This window comes from Rhinolophus ferrumequinum, chromosome X, assembly GCF_004115265.2.
Source record: "Rhinolophus ferrumequinum isolate MPI-CBG mRhiFer1 chromosome X, mRhiFer1_v1.p, whole genome shotgun sequence".
NCBI lineage: Eukaryota > Metazoa > Chordata > Mammalia > Chiroptera > Rhinolophidae > Rhinolophus > Rhinolophus ferrumequinum.
This window is the reverse complement of record NC_046284.1, coordinates 25,019,185-25,026,421: the sequence shown is the minus strand read 5'-3', so window position 1 is coordinate 25,026,421 and position 7,237 is coordinate 25,019,185. Positions and strand designations below refer to the sequence as shown.

General features: G+C 37.7%; 1 pseudogene; it reads left to right on the top strand.

Annotated features, from left to right (window-relative positions):
* The first annotated feature begins 3,538 nt into the window (after window positions 1-3,538).
* Window positions 3,539-4,269, top strand: LOC117034134 (nascent polypeptide-associated complex subunit alpha-like; annotated as a pseudogene).
* The last annotated feature ends 2,968 nt before the right edge of the window (window positions 4,270-7,237 follow it).

The following is a 7,237-nucleotide window of genomic DNA, read 5'->3' as shown; positions in this document are numbered from 1 at the left end:
AGAACAAATTTGGAGGTATCATGCTACCTGATATCAAACTGTACTACAGGCCTATAGTAATATAAACAGCATGGTATTGGCATAAAAACAGACACATAATTCAATGGAACATAATAGAGTGGCCAGAAAGAAACCTACACCTATATAGTCTTTAATCTATGACAAAAGATGCAAGAATATGCATTGGGGTAATGAGAGCTAATTCAATAAATGGTGTTGGAAAAACTGGACAGATACATGCGAAAAAATCAAACTGGACCATCTTCTTATACCATATACAAGAATGAACTCAAAATTGATAAAATAGTTCAATGTAAGACCCAAAACCATAAAACTTTTAGAAGAAAAACAGGCGGTAAACTCTCTGAAATTGCTCTTAATAATATTTTTTTTCTGATATCTTTCCTCGGGCAAGGTAAACAAAAGAAAAAATAAGCAAATGGGACTACATAAAATCAGCATGTTCTTGCACAGCGAAGGAAACCAGGAACAAAGCAAAAAGTCAACCTACTGAATAGGAGAAGATATTGCCAATGATACATCTGATAAAGGGTTAATATCTAAAATTTATAAAGAACTCACGCAACTCAACACCCAAATAACAAGCAATCCATTTTTTTTTAATGGGCAGAGGACCTGAATGTCACTAATCATCAGAGAAATGCAAATTAAAACCACAATGAGATATCACTGTACACCTGTCAGAATGGCCATCATCAATAAATCAAGAAACAACAAGTGTTGGAGAGGATATGGAAAAAAGGCAACCCTCATGTACTGTTGATGGAATTGCAAATTGGTGTAGTCACTATGAAAAAAACAGTTTGGAGGTTCCTCAAAAAATTAAAAATAGAACTAACCTATGACCCAGCAATTCCACTTTTGGGTATTTATCCCAAGGAATCCAAAACACTAATTGGAAAAGATATATGCACCCCTATGTTCACCCCAATGCTATTTACAATAGCCAAGATATGGAAGCAAACTAAGTGCTCATCAATAGATGACTGGATAAAGAACACGTGATACATATATACAATGGAATATTATTCAGCCATAAAAAGGAACGAAATCTTACGTTTGCAACAACATGGGTGGACCTGGAAGGTATTATGCTAAGTGAAAGAAGTCAAACAGAGAAAGACAACTACCATATTATCTCACTTATATTTGGAATCTAAAGAACCAAATAAATGAACAAACAAAACAAAAACAGACTCACAGATACAGAGAACAAACTGATGCTTGCTGGATGGGAGGGAGATTGGGGACATGGTTGGAAAAGTTGAAAGAATTAAGAAGTACCAATTGGTAATTACGAGATAGTCAAGGGGATGTAAAGTACATTATGGGAACAGTCATTAATAGTGTAGCAACTATGTTTAGTGCCAGATGGATACTAGGCTAATAGGGAAGGGGATTACTTCGTAAAACAAATAAATAATTAACGATTATGGTGTACATCTGAAAGTAATATAAAATAATATTGAATGTCAACTGTAATTGAAAAAAAAATCCTCTGGAAGTTTTGCTCAGAGCTCAGGGGCTTCTCATATTCTCTGGTGCCACCTGGTGTTGTATAAGAGGTAATGAACAGGATATAGGAAATTGGGCGTTTAAGTTTGGTGGGGAAGAAAGGAAGTAAGGCTGAACTACTGGATAATGCTGTGGTGGGCAGGCACTGTGGTAGTCCAGGGCACACTAGGGATAACTGGGTACTTAGTGAGGCTGATAGGACATGGAAAGGGAGCTGAGGAGCTTAGAACGTTAAAGATAATGTGTCGAGTCCCTGGCCTACAGACCCAACTTCATCAAAAGTTGTTTACCATAGGCCAGGACTAAACTAAGAATTTTACATGCGTTTAAAAAATTTAATCCTTACAGCTATGTTTTGCAGCATCCTCATTTTGCAGACAAGTGAAATGAGTCTCAGAAAGGTTAAGTAACTCACAGAGCTGGTTAGTGGCACAGGCAGTGTTCAAGTTTTTAATCATGATGTCATAAATTGTAGCAACTTCCAACGGTAATTATATGGTGTGAATTTAGAGACACCAAAGAGAAGCCTTGAGTACTTCAGGGTTGAGTCAGGTTGGCTCTGGTGCCAGATGGGGAAGGGAAAGAGTATTATCATACACACCACCTCCCCTACCATGTCCACCTTTAAATATGGGGAAAACAAAGTTCCCCCACCCACTTCCTCAACCAGTAAGCACATTTTAGGCAACTACTCTACCCAGAGCTTTGTGGGATAAAAGGGCATTTTTCCCCAGGAGTTTTGTTTCTCCCCACTTTCCACCTCCCCCCACACACACGCACTCTTATTTCTTTTGAAGACCTCATGTGAATGAGTCTTTTAGAAAACACTGTCCCATAGGGAACAAAAGACCAAAAGTAGATGCAATCTGTGTTGATCAGGAAATTAGGGAATAGCTTGAGAAAAAAAAAAAAGGGAATAGCAAGTACTCAGCACCTGTTATATGCTGAGTGTTTAACTGCAGAATCTTAGCTAACCCTCCCAACTTCTGTGAGGCAGGTTCTATAACTGTCCCCATTTAAAAATGAGGCTAACTGAGGTTCCGAGAGGTTAGGCAACTTTTCTATATGCACACACTAATCAGTAGGGGAGCCTCGTATGACTACAAAACCTGTGCTCTTTTAGAATAAGCAGTGCCTATTTTATTATAGACAAGTTCAATCAAATGAAAAGTAGAGATACTAGTGTAATGAAATCCCTTTTACCCATCATGCAGTTTCAGTAATTATTATGACTTGCTCAATTTTATTTCATCTGTACTGCCATCTATTACCTCCCATCAAACTGGATTATTTTGAAGTAAATTCCATTTTTACTTCATCAAACTGGATTATTTTGAAGTAAAGTCCATACAGCATGCCATTTTTATCCATAAGATTTTCAGGATGCATCTCTAAAAGATACAGACTTTTCACAAAACATGACTACAGTACTATTCTCTCACCTGCAAAATTACTACTAATTCCTTCATAAATGAAAATGTACATTTTGTTTTCAAATTTCTCCTATCTTCTCATGTATTTTTCTCATTTTTGTTTTTTACTTGTTTATTGAGATGTAACTTTCAGATGGAAAAATGCACAGATTTCAAGTGTACACTTTGACAAATTTTTACACTGATATACTCTGCATAACCAAAGTATATTCAAAAGTGGTTGCATTAAATTTACACTTCCACCAGCAATATATGAAAGTTCAAGTATTAATACCTAACATTACCAGTACTTTAAATTTGAGTCATTCTGATTGGGAGGGGGATAGGGTAGATGTATCTCTTTATTGCTTGATGTTTCTCTGATGAATAATGTTGACAGCACTTTTTTGTATATCCATTTTTATATCCATTATTTAAAAACTTTGGTTTGTCAATTTTTGTATTGGAGTTATTTAAATATAGGAGTTATTTAATGTTCTAAATACTCATCAGCATGTATACATATCTTCTCCCAGTCTGCTTGGCTCTTACATTGTCTTTATTTTTATCTTATATCTTGATTAAGATATATGCTGACTTCTGCAACAGGTGTGGGTCATGCTCTCGCCCACTCTCTCTCTTTCTGCCACCATCTCGGTTCTGTGTTTCCTGCACAAAATGCCAGTGAAGCCACAGAAACCATCCCTGCTACAGAGCAGGAGTTGCCACAGCCACATGCTGAGACAGACAGGGTCTGGAACAGAATCTGAGTGATAAATCAGTACCAAAGCATGAGGAACAAGATTCCACAAAGGCTACCACACAAGCCCAGCTGGCAGCAGCCGCTGAAATCATTGAAGAATTCGTTAGTAAAGCAAAACAAAGCTGGAGTGAAAAGAAAGCATGGAAAGCTATATCCAAACTGGGTCTTTGACAGGTTGCAGGGGTTACTAGGGTCACTATCCGGAAATCTAAGAATATCCTCTTTGTCATCACAAAACCAGATGTGTACAAGAGCCCAGCTTCAAATACCGACATAGTTTTCGGTGAAGCAAAGATGGAGGATTTATCTCAGCAAGCACAGCTAGCAGCTGCTGAGAAATTCAAAGTTCAAGGTGAAGCTGTCTCAAACATTCGAGAAAACACACAGACTCCAACTGTACAAGAGGAGAGCAAAGAGGAAGAAATTGATGAAACAGATGTGGAAATTAAAGACATGGGATTGGTCACATCAAAAGCAAATGTGTCGAGAGCAAAAGCAGTCCAAGCCCTAAAGAACAACAGTAATGATATTATAAATGATATTATGGAATTAATGTAACCATCTCTAAAAGACAAGGAGGGTTTTTTTGTTTTGTTTTGTTTTGTTGTTTGTTTGTTTGTTTGTTTGTTTGTTTGGTGTTTCAAAAGAGTAATGACAGCTTGGTTTGAAATTTGTACTGTTTCTACCATTAATAAAGTTATGGCTTCTTGTGGGATGAAAAAAAAAGATAGATGTTGAGATTTAATGAAGTCTAATTTATCAATCAGTCCTCTTTTGGTTAGTGATTTTTGTGCCCTATTTAAGAAAAATGTGCCTCCCTGCATATAATGAAAAATACTTCTATATTTTTTCTAGAATTAATATTTGTGTATGACGTAAAGTAGAGGTCAAGGTTAATTTTTCCACATAGATATTCACTTGGTCCAGCATTATCTTTTCACTACTCAGTAGTAATGCCTCTGTCATAAAGCAAGTTACTGCATATGTAGAACTCTTTCTTGGCTCACTATTCTATTTCACTCATCTGTTTATCTATGGTTTCACTAATAGCACGCTGTTTAGTTACTATAGCATCATATTAATGATTGCTCTCTATTAGTATAAATACGTCAGCTTGGTGGTGGTGGTCGAGGTGGTGATTCTTCCTCTTCTTCTCCCTTTCCCTCTCCCTCCTTTTTCTTTCTCCTTTATTATCTTGGCTATTCTAGGTTCTTTGACTTTCCATATACATTTTAGAATTAGTTTATCAATTTCCAAAAACCTGTTGGAATTTTAAATTCCATTACATTGAATGTATAGGTCAAATTGGAAAGAATTGAGATCTTTCAATATTGAGTCTTCTTCTTCATACACCTGACACATTATTACATTTTTTAGGTCTTTAGTTTCTTTTGGCAGTGTTCTACAGTTTTCATGGTATAATCTTGTAAAATATTTTGTAAAATTTATCCTTAAGTGTTTTTCTTTTTGTTTAGATGCTATTGTAAATTGAATTCTTTTCTTAACACCATTTTCTATTTTTTCATTGCTATGATACAGAAACAGAACTGATAGTTGCATAATTAAACTAAGAGTGAAAGGAATTAATCTGATCAGGGGAAATTACAATCATTGAAAGAGACTGATGTCTTGCTTCATTAGAGGAAAATTTTTGCTTTGACAAATAGATGGCTACATGAGGACGTGCCAAATTGAAGGCTGAATGAAACACACTGGTATAATATAACAACCTCAGAGTCTTTGATTCCACATATCACTGTATAAATCAATAATATATTTTTCTTTAATTCAGGAGATGTTTTTCCACCCAGGTATAATCATCATCAACAAGAACAACAACAAAACAATTGTTAGAGTGAATTTGATATTGTCCTGACATTGCTTATTTTTTTACTGGGTTTTCCATCTTTTATCCCATTTCACATTCATAATTACCTTTATAGATGAGTATGTCAGGTATTATTTTCCTTATGTGAGACATGAGAATGTTCATAGGTGTGAAATGACTTCTCCAAGATCACTCAGGTATCCAGTGAAAATATTTTCCATTCCTAGCCCAATATTATTTTCATGACACCAAAAATAGTATAGTAACAATCAAATAAGGCCAATACAAGCCCTGTAGTGAAATTTCAAAGTATACTTAGCACATAAAATGCTTGTGCTCACTCTGAACTCAGCCGTCCACTAAAAGTTTCTAGGGATAAAGAAAGTGCTGATAATAATGAGGTAGACCAAGAAGATAATTTAATTACTGCATTAGTTAACTGTTGTTGTATAACAAATTATTCTAAAGCTTAGTGACTTAAAACAACAAGCATATATTATTTTGTATACTTTCTGAGGGTCCAGAACCCAGCAGTGACTTACCTGGGTAGCTCTGGTCTCGGATGATTTATGAGATTGAAGTAAAGTTGTTAATGAGTTATTGGGAACCTGCCACCAAGATCACTCATGTGTTTGTAGGACAGCCTCGGTTTCTCTCCAGCTGTTAGCCAGAAATCTCTGTTTTGACATGCCCCATGCACTTTTCCATAGGGCTATTTGACATGGCAGCTAGTTTCCTTCTCCCAGAATGGGTAATCCAAGAGAAACAGAGCAGAAGTGAGTGAGAGTGCCCAAGATGAAACATGAAATCTTTTATAACCTAATCTCAGAAGTGACATAACATCACTTCTGCCTTATCACACAGACCAACCCTGGTATGAATATCATGAGATGCGGATCATTGGAAGGCCACCTGGGAAACTGGCTAACATAATAGCTAACATTAAGAGACAATCTTACCATGTACCAGACATTCTGCTCAATACTTTACCTATATGAACTCATTAAAGCCTCACAACGGGTGATGTCATCAAAATGGCGGCGTAAGGTGAGCCTCTGGAAATCTCCCCTATTTACAACAAATTGAACAACTATAACTCCACAAAGGACTCCCTGCACAGCAGACAGGCAAGAAGAAGAGGCTCACTACTGAATTCATCTAAAGGTGGGCAAAAAGTGAGACAAGGGGAAGAAGGAAGGGAGAAGTGCGGGGATGGGGCCACATGGGGGCAGAACGCAGACATAGCTTGATGCTCTGAGCTCACTGCATCCTGGAACTACCACAGCTGTGGGAGAAGGAAGAACTCGGACTGCTAGGGCTCCGTTTATGGCCCACAGGACTGAAGAGACACCATACAACACGGCTGAACACAACGCACACGGCAGAGACCTTGGAGCAAAGACTGAGGGAAGAAGGCTGAAAACAGTGGTTTAAGCCCTCACTGCTGCAGAGAACGGAAGCCTTAGGCAATGAAACTAGCCGCCCCCTCCCTACCCTCCCAGAGCACACCCTGCACCCACCCGCCCAGTGCGAGAAGCAGAACAGTAGCAACGTCAGATCAAAAGAACAGAATATTTGTAGTTCTGAGAACTGTGGTCCTCAGACAAAGATTCAGAGCCCAACTAGTTCCAGCAAAGGGGAGGGAGCTGTGGAAGCAGGACTGGCTGTGGTGATGCCGGCCACCATTGCTCTGGGCCA